This window comes from Lissotriton vulgaris, unplaced genomic scaffold, assembly GCF_964263255.1.
Source record: "Lissotriton vulgaris unplaced genomic scaffold, aLisVul1.2 SCAFFOLD_617, whole genome shotgun sequence".
Classification (NCBI taxonomy): Eukaryota; Metazoa; Chordata; class Amphibia; order Caudata; family Salamandridae; genus Lissotriton; species Lissotriton vulgaris.
In genome coordinates, this window is record NW_028253417.1 from 859,451 (window position 1) to 884,250 (window position 24,800).

The following is a 24,800-nucleotide window of genomic DNA, read 5'->3' on the forward strand; positions in this document are numbered from 1 at the left end:
ATTAAAATTAAAAGAGCAAGAATCAAAGATACTGGATGTGGCTAAATTAAAAATAGACATGGAGGAATTAATATTTGGAACAATTGGGACAGGCAGATTAAAAACTTACCAGGATGATGAGCTCATGTTTCTATGTAAAAGTATAACATGGAGAGCAAAAACAATGTATGATCAATTGGAAAGGTGGCAAGTGAAAATGGAATACATTTTTCTAAAATAAAGTCATTACAGAAATCTTATCAAGTAGATTTTGCAGAAAAAGACATTGAAAATATGAATACTGCAGGAAGACAAGTTCAGATAAAAGGTTTGATTGGGTTGCTACCTAAATGGGGTGATGTAGGCAAATGGAGAGTCAAATGGGCAAAGAAGAAAGAAGAAAATAGTGATAAATCTACTTTAGCTTTCCCCGTTAGAGAGAAGAGAAAAGTGGCAACTGAATTCCCTATGAGAGAAATTTCTGGAGGAGGATATGTGCATGTGCCTTGGAGCAGACAAGACATATTGTCATTTACGAATGATTTCCCCAGATTGAGGAAAAAGCCAGTAGAATGGTACCGGCAGGTTGACAGATTTGTAAAAGTGTCAAAGGTACTGTGGACTGATTTGGATGGATTGTTTGACATAGTAGTGCCTGCCGATTTATGGACAGAATGCAAAATATCTGTGGATTGGCCAAGAGAGAAGTTACAAAGAGATGAGAAAACAGGAGCCCCATCACCAGAAGTGATGAGGAAATATGAGCAAGTGATAGTATGGTTGAAAAACAAAATGCCTCCAAAAGAAACTGATTGGGTAAAGATAGACAGAACAACACAGGAACTGAAAGAAACTGTGCATTCATTTTACAAAAGGTTGTTGTTAGTGGTTTTGAGGAGCTAAATGAGAAGGACATAAGTCACTTTGTGTATAGATTTGTATATGGATTGAGACCAGAAATCGCAGATATGATTAGACATAGTATAATGGATTGGCAGTCGAGTTCAGTAGATAAGGTTCTGAGACAAGCAAAATATTGTAGTGAGGAGATTGATGCAAAACAAAAGAAGCTGAAAGAGAAATCCATGTGGGCACAAGTAAAAGTAGCTGAACAGCAAGTAGCACAAATAGAGAACAAAAATGTTGGGAGTCAAGGTGGGTTTAAAGGTAAACCTAAGATAGTGGGGAATATTGATGAATATTGATGAAATGAAAAAGAAAATGCCATGTTTCAATGGCGGCCAGATAGGGCATTGGAAACGCGAGTGTAAATGTCCACCTAGAGTTAATGGGGAAAATACATCATTGAATCAGCAGGTGCAGTTTTGGGTAAATCAGCAGCAACCACAGCAACAAAAGCAGATAGCAAATCAGCATTTAATTCTGTTTGGCTCCTCCTTGCCCAGTGGTGGTTGGTTCCCCTGCACCTCGTGCTGACACTTGCGAATAGGAGGGGACTACCAGTCCCATAATGCCGCAAGATGCCACATTAGTGCAGTGTAGTCCGGGAACGTAACTTTAAATAAATTGTCTTTAACCCCTTCTCTCATCCACCAACCTCCGCGCTCAAAGCAGTTCTCAAAAGTCACAACCAGTGACTTGTCGGAGGGTGCGGTGGAGGGCCAGGAAAGTACTCCGTTACCACGGTTAACATCACAAATTGTCCCATGATTCTCTGGCCACAAATATGAGAGGGTCCTGCATGCGCGTCGTGGGTAACGCGATATATATATATATATATATATATTTTATTTCTTTCCATGCTCATGGTTCCCAGAGGAAAAAATGGCTACTGCCATTGTGTAGGAATCTTGGCCCTAGACGTCACCGGAAGGCACTTAGGATTTTAAAGACAGAGTCCTCTAGGTTGGTGGTATTTGCTGTTTCAAAATACCTTCATGGCTGCCTGGATCTGGAGTTCAAAGTCTACCCAAGCAAGCAACTCGGAATTGGTATGGTAGTTACGCAAAAGGGATCAGATGAGTTCTTCTCCATTTAACTCTTAATTTCATCTGTACTGCAAGTAGAGAGTTCATCATGAAATTTAACCCCTTGCATTTATCCATGTATATATTATAGATTTTTAATTCATAAATATTTTAGCAGTGTTTCAACTCATATGGCCACTTTGATGAAACCCTCACAAATGTATATATCCCACTGCTACTTTGTTATGTATAAAAATGTTTTATTGCTTTGAACCCATATGTAGGTGTTACACGTACTAGCACTTCATTCTAACATTTGCACTAAAAAAACTGAAAATTGCATATTAAGGGGCAGATTTATGAAAGCGTTGCGTCACGTTTGCATCACCTATAGTGCATGACGCAGGGCTATCCTAAAAATTTATGAAGCCATGCAAAGTCCCCCTGCATGGTTTTGAGTGGCTTCATAAATCATGAGTAAGGCAATGCAACTCAAATCGCTGTGTCACCATACAGTGCACCCAGAGGGTTTTCCAGCACATCACCCATGGAATTTGACACTGCCTCATATTTACAAATTGATGTAAACCGGTCAAAGCTTTAAATCTGGAGTCCTCCCGAGATCAGGTGTAACCAGGAGGAATATGTTAATTTCTCCTAATTTTCTAGTCTTTCACCATGTTCCTAGGGTGCCTACATTGGCACTAGGCTGCCGAAATGGCACCAGCGCAGGCAGAAAAGACAGTAATGCACTGTATTGCTTAAATACCGTCCATACCTGCACTTTCACTTTGGCGTAGAGCAGTGCAGCAAGCAGCTTTGTTGTGCTGCCCTTTGTCAAAATGTCAGAAATGAGGCCCTAAGGCATTAGAATTTACTGCTATTTACTAAGTCTTTAGAATTTACTGCTATTTTTCACATCCATTTGGGTGGAAAAGATCGAATGCTGTGGGTCCATGTGAGGACACTAGTTAAATCTACACTTTATTATTCAAACATCTGCACAGATTAGTTTATAAGCTACCCTATGAACAGCAGGATGTGTCCTGTGTTTAGTGGAACTAGAGAATCTGCTGATGGGTTATGTGAAAAATTGGGACTTTAGCGTATAATGTTTTGCACTTTGGAGATTTGTGGATGTATATGGCATCTATAGTACCAATTGGTTCGTTTTAATATGTTTTGTTTGTATTTGCACTTTTATGATCTTGGATTATCGAACTAAAGTTTTATGATGATGATGAAACAGCTCAACCCATTCCGCAGCACTGCATTTTGACACCTAGGTTCAATTTTCTAACTAGCGTTATAGATCACATTCATAAGTACCCCAAGTAGTGTGTGGCACTTCCATCCATTCCTGGCCTTGTAGCTCAGAACATTGTGCATCATGGCGATTGAAGTTTATTGGCGCTATAGGTTTGGACTTAAAAATACTAGCAAGTAAAATATCAGAATAGCAGAGGTGTTGCCTAATGGCCATGCTCATTTACTCTGATACAAGATATGGTGCATCACAAGTGTACTCTGTTCTCAATAGATGTCTGGTGTTTGCAGATCTTGCTCTCTAACCCTATCAACCATCACCAAGACATGGAGGACCCAATCAACACCAGGGACACAGAAAAAGTGGGATGCATTAGTTATTTTATTACACATCATTTAGATGAGACAGCAAGACCACAGTGGGAATGTTGGTCATCACATGCATATCTGAATCTGGAAGACGAGTCCTTGAATTAAAAACCAGGAAAGAGAAGAATCAAGCAATTAACTTTCAATTCTGTTCAGAATCTTCCAGGTGATGCAGATAGCAGGCCAGGCATTACTGAAAGGAAATTACAGAAAATACAAAATAACTGATTTGTGTGAAATGATCGAAGTGCATACATACCTAAAGAAACTACTCAATGAAGCACCAACAGTCGCAGTATCAGTCAGCTCTCAATACCTCCTTCGCAAACCAGCATTTTAATGTTTGTATGTGTGTGTGTCTGTGTGTGTGTATATTTTAACACTCCCATCCCAACCATCTTGATCCTCTTTAGAGAGCACCTAGGACTAACAGCATTGATGAATATTTAGCTGCTTTTTGTTGCTTTTATTGCACAAAACGCAGTAGTTTAAAAATATTTTTTATTATAGGGGTGATGTCAAACACATACTTTGTTCCTATTGTTTCAGGCATACGACAATTCCTTGAAGTATGGATTGTATCCTACTGCAGGCCTTGTCAATGATTTTCTTCCCCTCAACTGTTAGCATAGCAGTGCTTTTAGAAAATTACTGTCTAAACCAAAATTATAAACTTTACTACAGTACTTTTTTAAATCTGAGCCTTCTTCATAAAAGGTAAACAAACCCTGAATTTTCTAATTGCTCCTGGGGCCCATTGTTAGCTGTTCCTCCTTGAGTGCATTTCCAAAAACGTCTTGCTTCTACAATTCACAAAGCACATCTTAAAATGGCAAAACTACAGCATTCACTCAAACGCCGCCTTCTGAACATCATATTTAAACATGTACTTTACTTTTTACTAAAGACAAACCAAAACCTAAAATACTGTACTGAAATACCTGCTCTCAAAATACGTTTTTCAATTAAAAAAAAAAAAGCATATTTGCTATATAAGCTTCTTTAAAGTAATCAAAACATTTACAGAATACATAACAAATAACGTTTGGGCTATGTCTGCTGCCCAGATCCTCTCTGAAAGGCCTGAAAACCTGATGGGTATGTAGTACTCAAAGTTTCTTAAAAATTAAGAGATATCTGACCTGAATACAAGTAAAGAGGAACACATTTAATGCATGCTTTTATTCATTAATTTAGCTCCACTTTATTAAAACAGGTTAAGTTTTCCCACATCTAATATAACCGGATGGGGAAGAACTTGCCCCGATTTTTGCAGCATGTAAAACTGACCTGAACAATATCATGAGAATTTTTTTGTAGTAGCCAAGTCCCATTCCCCTTTATTTCTATGAGGGGAAACACACAATGATGTCCTTTGTTAGAAAAAAATCCCACCCAATCTACCCACCACCTTCACCCACTTCCCACCCCATGTATGTGCCCATGCATACATTTACCACCTGGTCGGAGAAATAACCCATGCAGTTGCCACTTCCACATGATGTTGTAACTAAACAAATCGATCTCAAATCGTTATCACCGATGCCATGGATCTAAACTGATTTTACTACTTTGTAATGGTGCTATGACGTGGATTTATCATGTGCCAAATCCATTCCAGTACCACACTACTCCTAATTAGTTCCACAGACTGATGTTTCATCGGCACCTGCTGTTGTCTACACAAATGTTTCACATTGGCCCATATATTTTCTGGCTCCTCCTTAGAACATCTGTGCACTGAGCCATATGGCTGAAAAGGGCTGCAATCTTTTTTTCAGTGCCAGAGTTCTTAGAATATCTATACAAATTCAACGGTACATACACATTGGGTGCAACCAGTTCAATATCATGAAGGTACACAATAGTTGACTTTGTAAAAGTGGAAACAGTGCTTATATTCAAGGTGAATAACACCACGTTTAACTGCACAGCTCATTATAGACGTAAAACAATACCCTATCACCACTATGCACATATCACTTCAATATCCGCATGTGCTTGAGAAATGCCTCTGAAGTCAATTTGGAGTAATCTTCAAGGAGACCACAAAGTTCACACTTAACGTAGATTATTGTGGAGTGCTTCTTGCTCTGAATTGTTACCGTCCAGAACTGTGTCACATCACATCCATGGATCCCGTGACATCAATTCACACAGGCTGTATTGAAATGTGTTTCTCTTCTATCAAGTGGTACTGTGAACAGAGCTCAGCAAAGCGAAAACAATACCCGTTCCAGCTCTGGATTTCAACCAGTGAATTAGGATGCTACCTTAAACAGTGCATTGTAATACATAGTAAAATAAAGGTTTTTTTACCAGCACTCAGAAGCCCTGCAGAAGGAAAAGTAAAGGAAAACGTTAGAGTCAATGTCACTTCACAGACATAGATAATTTTGGATATATAATTAAAAGAAAAGTTTATTTTACCATAAAGCCTCCACTATGACCACCCTGTAAAAGGAAAGAAAACGAGATAAGTGGTCATTGACAGAAATCCTTACTTGTAAAATCTATTATAAAACAGAAACAATCCTTGTTTTCCTTACACTTCATTTGAAGAATTATCTTCACATTAAGTGTGGCTTTCAAAATGTATTCCCGTCGGAGAAACAGTTCCCAAAGTAGGACACACAGACCTATTCCATGCACAATAAAATATCATTATACTGTTGCTGCTTTTTCATTAAAGATGCTACTCTTTGGTCCTCTTCCTTTCTGTATGTGCTTTGTGAGAGGTTCGACGAAGCAACATTAGCACCCTTTCCTGTATGCACCAACTCAACAGGCCTTAACAAACCTTGAATTCTGACAGTTTCCTCTTTTATACTTTAAATCACACTGATTTAGAGATCAAGAATCAGAAAGTATTCAGTATCAAACATAGAGGAGCAATTGATGTAATTTATTAGACCGCACTTTATTATTCTTACAAGGCCTGTGCAGACCTTCATTCAGTATCTTCCTGATATCTTTTTCCATGGGGAGTGCATTTTGTGCCGGTGCCCTGCACACATCAGTTTTGGTACTGGAAAAGAAGTAATCTTTAAATACTAGCCCATTTTCCTATATGGAAATCAAAGAAACTATTTTGTGATTATAACAGCAACAGCGTAGGACAGGAAATAGAAGCAATAATGCCAAGACCTAGAGGTGTATAGATTTCTAAAAGAAGAAATATTATTCATTAAGTGCTACTCAATTTAAACTTGATGCCATATAATCGACTATGCTGGCACTTGTACAGGTCGACTGAAAAAGTTGGGGTCATATTTATGAGGGGCGTGCTTCATGTTTCAAAATGCACAGATATACATCTGTGATATAAGTCAGATTTATGAAGCCACGCAAAGCTACTTTGCATTGTTGTGAATGGTTAAAAAATATAGAGTACAGCAACGCCGCACACATCGTTGCGTTACCTTACTCTGTGCAAGGGAAGCGTTCCATGGGCTTTGCGGTGGATGTTACCAAACATCTCTCATGTTTTTTTATGCATTCCCAGATTTACAAGGAATTGTACACCTGGGAATGCAGCAAAGTTTCATGCCTCTCCAGCTGAGGTGTAATGAGGAGAAATAAATGTATATCTCCTTGTTTGTTCCTCTTTCTATGTGTGCTGCAGAATGCATTAGGACCATATTTCTATAGGAAAAGCATTTTTTGACTTGGCTATATCTTTGGCATCACTTGAAGAATCTTCAAATTTTCATAAAATGTCTGTTGTAATTCTGGTTGTGCATGGAACGTTTTGGAGTGTTTCGTCAAGCAGAGGCTAGGAAAAAGGGAGGGTCCGAAAAGTATGTTTCAAATGTTAATTCCCGAGTGTTATAACACGCCTGCAGCTCGAACCACTGGATGGAAAAATGGGTGCATGAGTGTCTGAGTGGATCTGAACTGGGTGTATAAGTGTCTCAGAGGATCTGTAAGTGGATTCATGAGTGCCTGAGCGCATCTGTGAGTGGGAGCATCAGTCTTAGAGTGGGTCTGTAACTAGGTGTGTGAGTGTTTGAGTCGGTCTGTCAGAGGGTCAATGAGTCACTCAGTGGTTCTTTGAATGGGTGTATGAGTTTTGAGTTGGTCTGTGATTGGATCCTTGACAGTTGGCTCAAGCATTCACAATTAAACATGAAATTGTTGTGAACTAGTCGGCAATCACTGACAAGCAAAGTTGAATTTCCTTAAATGTCTCAACAACTAGTTAACAGACTTACACTGGATAACTGAAAGCATGATCTGTGAACTAAAATCTACCTTCCTTTCAAACTCGGTGTAATTCTGTTGAGGAAGAAACCTCTCAGGAGTGTTTGTGTGCAGTAAGGTGCACAAAACACTTCTGCATGCAACGAAGGCACCCTAGCACCATGGTGGAAAGGTGCCATTGTTGGTGCTTGGCAGAGAAAACAGTACCAGTATAAGGGGTAAGGATAGAAATGTGTTGTATATGATAAATACAGTGCGTTTCCACCCTTTACCTCTAGTGCTGCACAGCAAAGTGATTAGCTGCACAGCGCTGCATCACAAACTCAAAAAAATTGGTACTTAGACGAGATAGTCAGTCCAAAATTAGAGTGAGGATCTTTTGAGCTCTTGTCTAATGAGTGTGTATTCATGTGCTACAAGTGAGCTCACTCCTTTGACAAGGCCACTGGATGATGCAGTACTTTACATTAATCTTATTTAGATGAACAACATATTATTTCAATTATATTATTTTTATTCTGTTTATAAGTGAAATGATAAACAAAGTCACATTCACAAAGGGCCGTAATTTTGCGGACAGAGGTAAATCCGTTGGTATGACAGAATACATTGCACCCGCCATACTGAGGGTCCTCTGCCCATCAAGTTTAGGGATGTCCGCCAGCCCAGCAGGCATTTCTTAACATTGGCAAGAACTGTTGTGGCTTTTATTCTCCCATGTAGGTTGTTTATTGTGCATATAGATGTACTCCTTTCTCTCCTGTGAACAGCATCAGTGTGCATGCTATGCTTGTAATCCTTTCTCCCAAAGGCAGTCTCAGCTGTGCATGCACTTCTGTTTTTTCTCCCAAGTAAGTTGTTACTGTGTGTGCTCATGAATTCCTTTCTCTCTCACAAAATGAGGCAATAGATCACCTTCATTGCACTGACGCACAACGGCGATTGGCAGTGCAGCTCGGGCCCCAGCATAGCCTCTCTTGCAGACCCGTTCTGTGGGGGAGCACACTGCCTGGGGATGGAAAAACTACATTTTTGGGAATAGTCTCTGATTGAGAACGGTGCCTCATCTCATGCTTACCCCAGATAGCCTACAGGCTGAAGCTTCTGCCTCCAGATACAACGAGAAGGATATTGTGCTGTAAGGTAGGATATTTATCATTCTTCTTTTCTGTGCTCCACCTTTATTAGCACATAGAAAAAGGAATGTACAAGTTAAAGTGCATAAAGATAAAGAAGGGAACTCCTTCAAGAACAGTGCAGCCCACTGGATCATCTCAGGGGCAGGTAAGTGGGGTGGTAAAATTGTTTCCCAGAGACTACACAAGAACCTTCCCAGAAAGACCAGTTTTTGTTATTTATTTCTTGGAGTCCTTAGTAAAAAATTGGTGATGTCCCCACAGACCTGAATACTTTGTTCATCCCCAGGAAACATTTCTTACTTCCAAATGTATTCGGACTGTCTAAGAATGCAGAGCCTACTCGTCTCCGATAAGACAGCTGAGGTTCGGGTGTGCAGTGTCCAGTGTCCTACTTCACCCCTCCCCCACCAAACTGCGCAACACTGTCAAGAGGGTTCGTGGGACTCATAATAATGGTGCTTTTGCGATAGTGAAGCTCATTTGCATTCAATGCACATTACAGACTGAATGGCCTTTGGCGCCTTAGCAAAACGTTTAGTATGTCAAAACAGGGCACGTTCTAACACTTTCAATGGGCAAAGATTATAGAATACTGTAGATAATAAATGGTGGGTAGCCGCAGCGCTTCCAGATGTTCTATGGCCTTGAGGCACTGAACTCAGAAGGTGTTATTGTCATCAATTTCAAAGCTAGTCAGTTCATTGGCATCCGAACAAATAAATGCTTACTTGGCTCTTTGGGATTTGTCCTGAAACTGTAGATTGGACATGAGTTTGGGCCTCCGATGCACAACCCAATGACATACCTTCTGAGCTACGAAGGCTTCAGAAAATTAGCCACTGCAAATGGCACAGGTGTGTGTGCAAATACAATGTATTCATCTGGTTCTGTATATTTTCTGCTTCAAGCGATTTTTAGCAAAAGGGCCTTTTTGTTGATCTCTAGTTTCCCCAGTGAAAGATCAGAACATACACATAGTGGGTGCTTAGGTGCAGCTGAAGTAAGAGGGTCTCTGGGGAATTCATGACTGCAAATGGAATCGTCAGCGACAGGTGGGACATGCACTGCAATGGGAGGGTTCCATCCAGTGGCAATATTGTAAGAAACCAAAGAAGTACAGATGTACTTTCACACAGGATGCTATACAAACACACACCTACATGCTGATGAAGCAAATTCCCATTTAAATTCCTGCCTTTAAAACTGCCCATATCTGTAAAAACAGGAGGACTGTGGCAGCTACCTTTCCTCATAAGGAAAGGGAAATTTCACTGCTTTTACATTTCAAATGTCTTCGAGGCTGCGCTTCAGAACCAGCCTTTGTGTAGTGATGACCCTCACAGCAGGGCAGTCTCCAGACTGGTGCACTCACAATAGAGGCACAAAGTGGTATGACAGCTCTGCACTGAAGTATAATTAAGGTAGACGAACGCTTGGGGGGCGTGGCCAGCCGAGCAGCAATATGGCCGCTCTTTGAGAGTCTCTGCCGGCTTCAAAATAATTAGTCACATTCCTAATAAACTGGGAGCCTAAAACTGCTCTGGATGTGAGGCATACATCTGCAACAAAGGCCAGAACAGGCTGCGGTACGTAAAATTGAGGAGCGACTGCACAATGAGCTGTAATCAGAGCGGAACCCACGACTGGCCTGGTAATCGGAAGAAATAGGCCGATGCATTGCCGCTGTGACGCCAAGGCGGGCACAAATATCTGTTGTAAAAGTGACTGGGTGGGCGCAGGCAAGTGCCCACCCGTGACCGCTGCAACTATTGCAGAAATAAGGCAGCTAAACAACTAACCTGCCCTGCCGGAGCCCAGGGGAGGACGTGAGGCCTACCAGAGGATGAGCAGTGACTGCTGCGGAGAGACCCGGAGGTAGCTGCCTAATATCGCCAAATGCCAATGAGGACCGGGTGCCTACCTGTGTGTGCTGAAAAGGCCGCAGACTGCATTGGAGGTTCATTAAGGAATGACTGAGAGTGCAATAGAGGTCCTTGGACCGTTTTCCACCGGACGATGCGCTCTCCCGGTGGCCGCCACTTTTGACTGCTGCTGCTCTCCGAGTGTCCTGGAGCCCGGGCAGAAGGCTGCTCCTGATGTCGGTGATCTCTGCTATGGTCTGCCCCCCCCCGGGCGGGATCGTTGAATCTGCAGAATAAGCCTGTGAAGGGGAGAGCGGAGACTGCTGCTGAAATAAGGACACTAAACAACTGACCGGCCCTGCCGGAGCCCTACGGAGGTGCGCAGCCTGCCCGGGGACCCGATGTGACTGCTGCGGCGTGCCCCGGAGGTAGCGGCCTAATATTGCCAAATGCTGATGCAGACCAAGCGCCTACCTGTGCGTGCTGAATAAGCCGAAGATTGCATTTGAGGTCCAGTAAGGAGCTACTGAGAGTGCCAGTGAGGTCCTGGGACCAAATTCCACTGACAATGCGCTCTTTTGGCAGCCACCACATTTGACTGTTGCTGCTCTGCGTGTGTCTTGGGGCCCTGGTGGGAGGCTGCTCCTACTGTCGGTGTTCGCTGCTGTGGTCTCCCCCCCCCCTCCCGACCGGATCTTTGTGACTGCTGGGTGTGCTACCGAGGGGAAGTGCAGAGACTGCTTCTCTGTTGCCCCCAGCCGGGCGTGTGGAGATACAGGAGTGAATATTGGGACTGGAACCAGGATGTATCATACAGGCCCAAAGTGAGGTGTAAAATATCAAAGCTGTCAACCCAGAAACCAGTAGAGACTTCTTACAGAAGGCCCTAAATCAAGATCTGCCTGCAGTGCGCCCATAAAGGAATTATCCAATCATATTGGGCTGTAGATGAGCCCGAGTTGAGCGAGACGTAGCACTAAGCCCGAGGCGGACAGCTGGGAAGTCCGGTAAGACCTACCACAAGGCAATACCAGGGTGTTTAGGCATAGCTAATATCCAAATTTCACACAAAACTCCACGAGGAGGGCTCTTGGTAGTACACCAGAGACCCTGCTCTAGAGTGACCACAGGGCGTAGGATAACGGTAAATGCTGGGCGACCCTGGGTCTTGATTCTCTCACTAGCCTGAGATCTGACCCCTTCCTCCTTTGACTTTCTGATTTGGGAATTAAATTTCACAATCCTGGGGCCATGGGAAAGCATGATACCAAGCAAACTAAGCTAGCCTTCGAAAATAAAAGACTCACTTGCCAGTTGGATGTGGGCACAGATGCGGAAACTTACCAGGGTGCTTAGGATGGGGCGGTGGGCGTAAACAAGGCCCTTAAATCCCTACTGCTTGACATGAAATTTAGCCCTAAAACAATAGACAATAAACTAGGTCTACTTACCTCACAAATGGATCAGGTCAAGAAACAAGAAGACTCCTGTGAGACCTGACTAGACATATTAGACAATGGCGCAACAGAAGCGTGCTAATTCCTACTGAAAACCAAGGAACAGCTGCTTCACATGGACAAACTACTTTATCAGAGCCAAGAATTTGACCTTGAAGCGAGATCTCACCAAAACAATTTATGGATAATAGGCATTCCGGAACTGCGGTGATCTGCAAGATGGAAACATTTGCTACGAGACCTTTTTGGCACAGAGCTCTCTGGAATGTTTATAGTAGAGAGAGCCCACAGGGCACTTGGACCTAGGCCACCGGTTGGTGCCACACATTGCCCAATTTTGCCACAGTTATTAAACTACCGGTATTGAGACACCGTCTTGCGCCTAGCCAGAGAATAAGGCACCATCCATTACAAGGGTAACATCTCCATATTCCCGGACTTCACCCCGGCGGTACAGGCAGCCAGGAGGGAATTTGTAGAAGTTTCCTGAAACAATCAGAGATACCCTATGCTCTTCTGTACCTGGCCAAACTAAAAATAACACACAAGGGTTCAGTGCACCATTTTAAAGACACAAAATCATCCATGAAGTATGCAAAACATGTTGGGAGCCAGAAGAAAGCAAACAGGGCAGTTGCGGCTGTGTCACCTGATGCCAGAATTAGTGATAATTACTAAATCGTGTAGCCTGCACCGCCAGGCATTGCTAAATTGTCGCGAACTTGCTATAACTCTATTTTATGCTATTGCTCAGTCGCAAATATCTCTGAAATGTCAGAATAATGTATAGTCGGCCAGTGCCGTTACTGCCAATTAAATGTTTGCGTTGTTATATTGCAGGTAAGCTCTCAAACACCTGTGCGCCCACCCCACTGCAATGCGGGGTTGTATGCTAGTGCATATATGGCCCCAGGGAGATCTCCCATTGAAGTTCCCAGGACCCCTGACTGGGGATCTTCCTTTAGTTTGACAGATGGGGGGAACGTATACTCAACCCTTTTGGGGGATTGGTGTGGGTGGAGGGAGGGATGGTAATGTCAATAAAGTAATACAGGACAGTAAGAAAATTGTAAATAAATCTATAGTAGGATTCCACTACTGGATAAATACAAGCTTGACTTTTACACTTGGTCCCTGTTTCATATACCACTATGTCACTTCAACAAGAATTTTTATTGTAACTACCCAGGGACATTAGGCACACTAGATGTGTCACCTAATGCTAAAGCACCTCATACATGATGACCCTTAATCTACTTACTTGGAACATCAGAGGACTAAATAACCCCTGTAAGATTAGACTGGTACATGCTTACTTGACAAGACACACCATAGATATATGCTTTATGCAAGAAATGCACTTAAGAAACAATACGCAAACTAAGCTAAATAACAAGAGCTGGAGCTCAATCTACTCTTCTATCTATTCTAACTTTACCAGTGAGGTGTCCATATTGATCAGACATTGCATAGATTGGACAGAAACAATGACACATACAGACCCAGAGGGCAAATATGTGGTCCTGGGTGGGAGGCTAGGTGCGACAAAAGTTACACTCGCTGCTATATATGGCTCAAATGTTGACTTGCCAAATTTATTTCAAACTGTGTGGGCTAAAATCACCATGGTAGGACACAACACAGTCATATGGGGCAGAGACTTCAACACTCTACTAGATGACTGTATGGACAGGAAGGGAGTGGCTTGCAGACAACACCCAAGATCTAACAAGATACTTAATGCCATATTAACAGAGGGACATTTATTAGATATTTGCAGACACATGCACCCAGATTCCTATCTGAGATACTGGATGATAACCAAGTTGAGGTCAGAGGCCCGCAAGAAATTTTAGACCAATTTACTAAATTCTACACAACATTATATTTCTCCTCCACATGTACAATACCCGCAGAGGTGCAGACCTATTTAGATTTCAATGAGCTGCTGTGGTTGAGCGAGGGGCACCGGGCCTACCTGGATGAGCCTCAAACTGTAGAAAATATAAAACAAGTAATAAACAGCCTGCCCTCGAATAAAGCCCTGGGGTTGGACGGCCTCTCAGCTGCATTCTATAAAAGCTAGGTGGACCTGTTAGCCCCACTGCTCCATACTCTGTATGTAGAAGCCCAGGAAACTGGGATTCTACCCCCCACAATGAGAGAAGCAATCATAATATTACTGCTCAAGCCAGGGAAACCGCCAAATGAAAGAGACTCATATCGCCCTCTATCTTTAATTAATACCGATACCAAATGTATGCTAAATTTTTGGCAAATAGAATGCAGACCCTACTTCCCTTGATCGCCAGTCCTGATCAATCAGGCTTCATCTCAGATAGATCTACAGAACACAAGCTACGCACCTTTTTTGCGGCACTTAATTATTTAAATCCAAAAATACAAGCCTTGGAGGCATTTTTAGATACCACCAAGCAAGGCCTTTGACTCGCTAGAGTGGCAATATCTTTTTACTATGTTAGCAAGATTAGTCAAGTCAAGTCAAGTCAGAAACACTTTATTCGATTGTTTTAAAATCATAAAAGTATGCTACAAAACCATATTCAATCATACAGACAAGTTTTTAAAACAAGTTAAAAAGTTAAAAAGTTACTATACACATGAAAAATTCATATAAAAATCATCTTTGCAAAACATATTTACAGTGATCACAATCTTATGATCCCTTAGCGGTATTCAGATTATAAATACAGTACAAAACTAGAAAATCTTTACAATTTTAAATATAGGAGATGCTAGCCGCCTGGGGTAAAGTGCAAAACGTGCCGTTCATGAATTCATATTTGGTACAACTCAGGGTTACATAAACAAAGGCCATTTATTCAATACAAGCAGTTTAGGTTACGTTAATTATTTGATTTTAGTCTTGCTTGCTTTGACCGGATTGACATAGTCAAAAAATTTGCTACCCCGTACATTACTACTGGAGTTTCCATAAGTTGTAAGTACAATAGGGCTGGTTTAACCTGCACGAAACCTCTCAGAATTGGTTTAATATATCTTTCCCTCCCGTTCTTATAAAAGGGACAGAAGAACAAGAAATGTAATATATCCTGATCTGAGAAGTAGTCGCATTTGCAGGGAGCATTTTTGGGAGGCTTACACCATTTTTCAAATTCACCTAGCAAAAAATGTGCTTGATTAAAACGAAGTTTGGTGAGGACCCACCTATGAAAAGGTTTATTTACTATCGTTAAATAGGATTGCATAGATAGCGAAGCAATCGTCATATAGTGGGCCCTAACAGTTGGTTTTACAATTTCGATAGCCTCTCGCTCTGAAACCTTTTTCTCAATATAGTTTTTCTTTACCCAATCAATGTCCTCTCTCATAATGCTCTCGGGGTATGTATATAACTCCGGACGGCCTAAATATTCTGCTGTAATTTTAATGTATTGTAGCCACCCGATCTTAGCCACGTTTTCTCTCCCCATGCAGTCCCTAATAATCATATGGTTTAAAATTAAAGCTGGATTAAGCCATATCCTAATCCATGACAGTAATGGGGCCAGAGTCAAAGAATCCTCAATGTACCCTTTCCCCAGTTCCATATGTACGGGAAAGGCTGGGGTGGATTTTGGGAGGCCCAGTAGGGATCTCAAAAATATGTTTTCTTCTCTTTGTATGTGGTCCAGATTTTTATAACCCCATATCATGGCACCATACCTTGCAATGGACAGTGTTTTAGCTTTATAAATTGCTAATATAGCCTCAGGTGGCTTACCACCCAACCTTTTAGCAAAGCCTAGGATGGCGGCAGCCAATCTTTTTACTGCCGCAGCCTTACTTTTAATTTGTGGAGCCCATGTCCCATTCTCATCGAACACCACACCTAGGTAGGTAAAAACTTTTACTTTAGATAACACTGAACCATTACAGGTAAGAATTTTCATACCATTTTTGCGACTACCTACAGCCATAACGTGGATTTCTCAATATTAACTGCTAAATCCAAGCCTTGCATAAAAGCCCCAAAAGAAGTTAAAAGGCGTTGTAAACCATTTGGGGTTCTAGCCAGCAATACCGTATCGTCGGCATAAAGTAAAACCGGCATTAAGGAGTCACCCATACGTGGTACATCAATGGAGGCCATTTCCAGGGTCTTTCCCAGAGAATTAATATAAAGTGAGAAGAGCATTGGTGCTAAAATGCACCCTTGGCGCACGCCCCTTCCTGATTTAAAAAAGGCAGTGCAATTTCCCTCTTGTGACATACGTACTGTTGCCCTCAGATCACTATGCAGTTGTGCCATAAAATTCACCAGTGCTTGGTCTAACCCCAGTTCCAGGAGTATTGTCCACAGCTTTGACCTGTTTACTAGGTCAAAGGCTGTGGACAAATCCATAAAAGCCAGATACATCATACCCTTTGACGCTACAGTGTATTTGCACAGGGTAAGGAGTAAATTAAGGCACTGATCCTCTGTGCCTCTCCCGGCACGAAAGCCATACTGGGCTTCTCACAGAATGTCATTATTTGTCGCCCAGGTTGAAATTCTTTCCAAAATAACTTTACCCAAAATTTTAAAAGAAGAATCCAACAAAGAAATGGGTCTGTAGCATCTAGGGTCTCCCCTTTGACCCTTCTTAAAAATGGGAATTATAACAGACTGCGACCAAGTAGTTGGAGCTTTTGTACCTTCTAAGCTAATGACATTGAAGACATTAGTGAGAACCATTGCCCACATGCCCGAATTTGATTTAAACATATCGGCAGGTACGCCGTCAGGGCCAGGGGCCTTCTTTCCTGCCGTGTCCTCTATTGCCTTCTGCACCTCTTTGATGGTGAAACTGGCCAAAACCTCTTCTGTTTGAAGCAGTATTGGATCTAAGGGGTCTGTAGCAATGTTGCTACCATAGATGTTTTGGAAGTGCTCCAACCAATCTCGTTCCGCAATATTCACTTCTAACGGTGCATTTTCAATCCCGCTAAATAAGGGGGTATTAACAATTTTCCAAAATTTGGCACTGTCCTTCAGGGTGGCTTTGTCATATAGATCTTCCCATGCATTTTTTTTTATTTCGTTTTTACGTCTTTGGATGTTTGCCTTATACTCTTGCCTTTTACTGGCCACTTCCTGCTTATCACGTGGGGTCTTGTTTAGGGCTTTATGTAATTCCCTATGGGATTTGGAGCATTCTTTGTCGAACCATCCCATAACCCTTTTCTCCTTCTTTTTTGTGCTACTTTTGAGGTCGTCCGATACTTGACAACAAATTTTTTCAAAGGACTAGATTATATTCCCCTCATACCTAGTAGGATCCATACAGATATTAATTTCTTTACCCATCTTAAGGTTAAGAGAGTAGAGAAAGTCCTCAGGGATGATATCGCTCCATTTGACCCGTCTCCCCTGGTCCTTAGCAATCAAATCAGTAATTCCTACTGTGATCAAATCAATATTGTTTACTTTTGAGAATAAAAACAAATTACTATTATCTACTTCTAGTATGACCGGATTATGGTCACTGAAGGTCGTCTGTACAGCGTTATAAAACAAAACATTTTGTAACATGCCCGGTGAGATGAAAATGTAATCGATTATTGTATTGCTATCCCTAGCACTATAGGTAGGCACCCATTCCTTTCTGTCACAGAACTCTGGTTCATGTAAATCATTTTCTAAAAGAAGTTCTTCTAGGGCCAACCCCTTTTTTGAGTGCTCAAAGTGTGGTAATTGTGGCATGTCAGTGTTAATTGTATCGATAACATGACAGTTCTGTTGGCATAAATGAGTATTAAAATCTCCCATCAGGAAAAAATATACAAAAGTGGTCTGACTCTCCCTATATCTTTTTAAAAACTCCATCAGTGAATTAATATTGGCATTTAATGCTATACATTGTATACTGTTATAAAAATTAATGTAAACGCATTTATGTCTATTAGGCATTGTAACCTCAAGAGCTAAATAGTTTTGGGATGGAGAATCCAATACCTTCACAGGGCCTTTTACATTTACGGATATCAAAAACAGCAGGCCCCCTTTATTTCGGCCTGAACTTGATGTCTGGGCAGTTAGAAAATAGGAGGTATATCCATCTAGCCAGAAATCACAGTCCATATCCCACGTCTCTTGCATGGCCACCACATTACATTTTTTTAACAGATCCAACCATCTTATATCGCTCCTCTTAGAGCGTAAGCCTGCGATATTCCAACTCATCAATTTCACTCTACTATCTTTTCCCACAATATTTGGCCAGGTATGTGGCGATGAAGGGAGGGCATCTAGTGGTTTAGTTGATGCATTGCCCTTGTCTATAGCAAGTGAAAAGGAGGTTTGTGGTAGATTTGTGATACAACCTGGTGAGGTTAGTCAATCATTTTCCTCTAAATTGGAGAGGGCGGCAAACCTATTTGTTAACATAAGATCATTTCTAAGTTCACCTCCCTGTTTATCACTATTTCTTGGCATCATACTTGTTTTCTGTGTAGCCCATGTACTCAGGGAGGGAGTGTGTCTAGATTGTGCTCGATGCAAATCCCTTCCCAGTTGGGGCTTATACATTGTAGGTGGAGGATAAAAGTATCCTAGCGGTAGTGCTCTGATCCCATCTTCCGTCACTTCAGTGGCATCCCAAAATAACCGTTGGGCCTCATGTGGTCTATTAAAATTAACGATCATGCAGTCCCATGCAAATTCTTTGGGCGTGTACCCCACCCATTTGACCCTTCTTCCTGTTTGGATATGCTCTGATATATTATTTGGGCCAGTACAGTTTGCATCACACCACGTCTTAATGTTATTTAATTGAGCTATATCCGTCTCACATTCTCCACTTTTCAGTACTGGTACGTTCACTAGGATAGCAACAAAAGGTGTTGCTTCCGGGGGAAGGTGTACAGGTGGTCTTACGCGTTGGGTTCTAGGCCCTGGGAAGTTAGAGGTGTCTATTGCAGGAGCTCTAGATGTAGCTACAGCGGGACGGGGATTACTCAGCTGTTGTACCCTGGTTATGCTGGTGACCGGTTGGGAATTTGTATTACCCGCAGATACTTGGGGCGGGGGAGATGGCATTGGGGGATGTAACTCTCCTATTTCTTCCGTCACAGATTTTATTTGTGTGTTTGGGTTGCAAGATAGCTGTGATGCAGTATTTAAGGTGCATGTGCAAGGCCTGCTAGGGCCAGAAGACAGAAAAGTATTAATCCTATCACATTTCCCCATTATGTCTGCTACACAATCCCTTAGAGTTTCAATTATATCATTTGAGATCTGCACTAGTATCCCCTCAATTTTATCCACAAGTACTCCCTCCACCATTTCTTTCAGAGAGGATTCGATGTCAGTTAACGGATGTCGGGCCTTTTTCCGTAAGTATAGTCCTTGTTTGTTTGTTCTTTGGATAACACGTTTAGTGCGTTTTGGTACATGAGGGGTTAGTACATGTGTGCTGACATCTTCTTGTTGTTGAATATCTTGAATGGCATTGTCTTGGCCCTCATGAGAATTGATATTTGTTAGGCCTTGTGCATCAGTGTTAGGCAAATTTCCGATGACTATTACTGGGTCCAGAGGAACAGGCAGTGGGAGATAATTGACTGTCCAGAATTATCTGTTCTAGCCCCAACTCGCGTTCTTTAGCAGCAATTTCTTTGGTCAGTTTTCCCACTGCAGAAGTTAAGTAGTTCATAATACTTTCTGAGGCAATAGCTTTGCGTGGAACTTTAGCTTTGACTGGACCCCCATTAGCAGAAGTCTGTAATTTTCGCTTACCCATTTTGAAGAGCGGAACGAATGGAGGGGGTCCGTCCCGTCCCTCTTCGTCCCTAGACGGCCACAAACGGCCCGCCCTCTGCCCGGGCTCCGCCCGGCGTCGCCCGCGCGCGTCCCGCGAGGCGGGAGGGACTTCCGGTCTTTATGCGCCTCTGTCGGTGTCATTGGGCGTGTCACCGCCGAGGATGCTGGGGGCTGTAGTTCCCTGCCGCGTGGTGGTCAAGCGGCGTGCTGCCCAGGAACCAGCCCAGCGTCTCCCCCAGTGATCAGGCAAGTGTTGCTGCCCCAAAAATCTCCAGCGAGTCCCCGCTCTCCTGCAGGGACCTCCGGTCTTTATGCGCCTCTGTCGGTGTCGTTGGGCGTGTCACCGCCGAGGCTGCTGGGGGCTGTAGTTCCCTGCCGCGTGGTGGTCAAGCGGCGTGCTGCCCAGGAACCAGCCCAGCGTCTCCCCCAGTGATCAGGCAAGTGTTGCTGCCCCAAAAATCTCCAGCGAGGCCCCCGCTCTCCTGCAGGGACCTCCGGTCTTTATGCGCCTCTGTCGGTGTCGTTGGGCGTGTCACCGCCGAGGATGCTGGGGGCTGTAGTCCCCTGCCGCGCGGTGGTCAAGCGGCGTGCTGCCCAGGAACCAGCCCAGCGTCTCCCCCAGTGATCAGGCAAGTGTTGCTGCCCCAAAAATCTCCAGCGAGGCCCCCGCTCTCCTGCAGGGACCTCCGGTCTTGATGCGCCTCTGTCGGTGTCGTTGGGCGTGTCACTGCCGAGGATGCTGGGGGCTGTAGTTCCCTGCCGCGTGGTGGTCAAGCGGCGTGCTGCCCAGGAACCAGCCCAGCGTCTCCCCCAGTGATCAGGCAAGTGTTGCTGCCCCAAAAATCTCCAGCGAGGCCCCTGCTCTCCTGCAGGGACCTCCGGTCTTTATGCGCCTCTGTTGGTGTCGTTGGGCGTGTCACCGCCGAGGATGCTGGGGGCTGTAGTTCCCTGCCGGGTGGTGGTCAAGCGGCGTGCTGCCCAGGAACCAGCCCAGCGTCTCCCCCAGTGATCAGGCAAGCGTTGCTGCCCCAAAAATCTCCAGCGAGGAGCAAGATTAGGATTTAGCCCAACATACATTAACCAGATCAAATTACTGTATACAAGCCCCTCTGCTAGACTTAGATTAAATGGATTGGTATCTTCGATGATACCAATCACCGAGGTACAAGACAGGGCAGCCCCTTGTCCCCCCTCTTGTACACAATTGCTATGGAGACATTAGCTGCGAGATTGAGGCAGCACCACGAGGACATGGGACTGGGTTTCTCCACCAGGGGAATAATCATATCACTGTACGCAGATGTTATCACATTATATTATATTGACCAGGCAGACAACTTAAAATTTGGGGGACTATCAGGTATACATATAAATTGGACAAAGTCGGTTCTATGTCCACTCACGACAAACACCAAGCCCTGTCAAACAGAATACCCTCTGAAATTGGCTGAAATACCCATTCGATATTTGGGAATATGGCTGAGCAGTGATATTCAAGAACTGTGGGACATGAACTATGGCAGGGCGGTGACATGGCTAGAGGACTAGATAGAGACTTGGAATAGACTACCTTTGTCTTTGGCAGGTCGTATAGCTTTAGCTAAAATGGTTAGTTTGCCTACCTTTTTATATCTATTCATAAATATCCCACTTACACTAACATATGCTTTCATCAAGACACTTTAGTCCCTATTAACTTCATTGATCTGGCTGGAAAACAAGCTTGGGTCTCATGGGAGCTACTGACGCTACCCCTGACACAGGGAGGGCTGGGGGCACCAGACATTCTGTTATATGCATGTTGCCCCCAAGCTTAGTTCCTCCATTATTGGGTCCACCCTTTACTGATTCAGCCGCATTTCGCAGTTGAAGAAGATAAAGCTGCACCCACGCCGCTACCACTTGCTATATACCAACCATAGAAAAGACTACATAATGAGATTGACACAGTGGAGTCAATAAGATGGGGCTGGGAAGGTCTGAGAAACAGAGGCAAATTAGAGGTCCTATATGCACCCTCTCTACCGTTGGCGCATAACCCATGTATCCCCCACTGGAGGACAGGGGAAGTGTGAGGCTGGTGCGCGGGCTAGGGATAAACACACATTTGCAGATCTATATCCTGAGAATACATTTCACCCCTTACTGGCAGAACAAGAAGGAAAAACACTAACTTTTTCAGAGTTGTTTCTACATCATCAAATAAAAACGGCCTGCCAACAAGCAAACACCACCTTCCCTAGGCCCCCACCCATGCTACATGCACTTGAACATTTGCTGACTGGCCCAACTCCTCACAGACTCATCACATGATTATATAGCAACATGCAAAACACTGCTCAAGTGCTGATCCCAAAAGCACTGATGGAATGGAACACTGAAATAAATCCTCCAAACTGGGAAGAGCAGTGGTAATTCTGCTGCTCCCAGCTACGTGTGCTGTCTCTCAATTTTAGGCTAAAGCTAATACATTTTAAGTTCCTACATAGATTCTATAGAATACCAATCCACCTACACCAGATAGGACTTAGGCCTGACACTAGCTGTTGGAGATGCAGGTCTGAGCCAGCGACTTTTCTGCATCTGGCCTGGAGTTGCCCTCCTGTAGCAAAATACTGGGTTGATATCTAGGCATGATTGGGGAATCACTAGGAACTCTGGTAGACCTTACACCTTTGACAGGCGTACTGGAATACATGAAAGATACTCCAATGAGCACACAGAAACTACATGCAATGCTTCTACTCCTGGCAATGAGACAAGTGACTTTGCACTGGGGGGAAACCAAGGCACTCCACTAATATCCACCTCTCAGTTTTTATAACTGCCAAGGGCCCACCATTAAAATAGTCTTTTGAGTTCAGGGACCCTTTGGACAGTTTCTTAATACACACACTATTCACCGTCACTGCACACTCACAGCAAAATACCCGCTCCGCTGTAATCAGGCATTGAAGCACACCGAGGTACACTCAGAGCCTTGGATGGGACCCGATGATGAAGCATACTACCAACTAGGTTGGTGGGTGAGGATCTTCATATAAAACAAATGTTTTTTCAAAATGTTTTTCCATCTGCAAACACACATTAGGAGCTTCTACCCTGTAGCTAGTTCCCATTGATTTTCGTACATCACTAGGGGAAGTGAACTAGCTCTAGCCTTTCCTCTCTCTACCGCTTGATATTGATTACTATTTCTAATGTGTCATCTGAGGGGCTGTGTGACTGTCTGTACCAGTGTGTGAATGGATGTCTGAGTGTCTGTATAGGCATGTGAGTAGGTGTGTGCCTGGATGTATGGCTCTCTCAGTGGATGTGTGAGTGGTGTCCATTGTTGTTTTAACATATGTTCCAACAGTGATGCTAAATTTCGTAGGGGTTTCCTTATGAGAGAAACTGTTGGAACACAGTGGCCTCAGCCCTCGTGTGTTCCGACATTGCAAGCACTACCACGCTTGCCTTAACCACACATATGCCTTAACAGCGCATATGCCTTATGCGTGGTTAACTTGCTGGCTGGATAGCGGAAGTGCAGAAAGCAGGAAGAAATAGGATTGCGAGGTAAGTGGGGTTTTGGGGGTGGGGTAGTTTGCAGGCGATTGGGGGTAGCTTTGTGGGCTGGGATAGTTTTGGGGGCTGGGGTGGTCATGTAATTTTCAGGGCTGCGGGATCATGAGTCTTAGGGCTCAGGGTAGGGGACAGAAAAGGGAAAGGTATAGGCTGAGGTGGCAGTTGGGTTGGTGCAGGGGGTAAGTGGGGGTAGGTTTTAGGCGGTGGGGCTGGTTTTAGGGCTCAGGGAAGGGGGCTGGTTTTGGAGTAATTTTTTAGGTGGCTGGGTTTTAGGGCTTAGGGCAGGGGACAGGAAAGGGACAGTTTATAATTTGAGGGGGTTATTGGGCTGGGGCAGGTGGGGGTGTGGGTAGGTTTTAGGGGATGGGGATGTTTTTAGGCCTCGAGGTGGGGGCTGGGGTCGAAGTAGTATTTTGAGGAATGGAGGTTGGTTTTTAAGGATCAGGATAGGGGTCAGGGTAGTTTATAGGGCTGGGGCGGGTAGATTAGACTGTAGGGGGTCAGTTTAAGGGATTAGTGCAGAGGGGCAGGAGTGTGATCTTTACCACACATCTCCCTTTACCTGTCATGTATTTATCACAAAATTGTGTGGTAAAGGCATGCATAGTAAAGGAGCGTGTGGTAAAGACTCGGTCATGGTTAAGACCGCATGGTAAGGCATGAATTGTTTGGGCATGTGTTGTTCCATTACACAACTTCCTTATGAACACTTTTTCCTAAAGACTGGTACACCAATAAAATTGCCCTTTCCGGGAATCTGGTTTTAGAAATCTGTTTGCATCAGTTACTAGCAGGTCTGATCTTGACCTACCAGTATGAAAAATTGACCTCTTATCCCATGCTCTTCTGCCTTTATTATTCTATTACTCTTTAGTCACACCTTTAGTTATGAACTTGAGCAGTAGCTTATTGATCTGCCATTAAGTGGTCTCAATACTCCTGAGCTTGAAACAGGGAATCTTTGGCTTTAACTAAAACCACAGGAATCTCCACTAATGTATTTTTATCTTTTTCATTTAGTAAACTAACACTGTTGTATTTAAACCACCATTGTTGTCAATCAAATAGAGCTGATTTTTTGTAGAAGGGATGGTGACATCTTCTACAACTAGTGGATAAAAGGTCATGTAACAACCAAAGGTGGTGCAGCCCTATCTCAATGGAAATATGCTATCGACAGCCACTACTCATAATTTGTGTACAATGAAAAGACGTGAGTCATAAAATGTATAATTTATATGATATAGATATATATATTATTT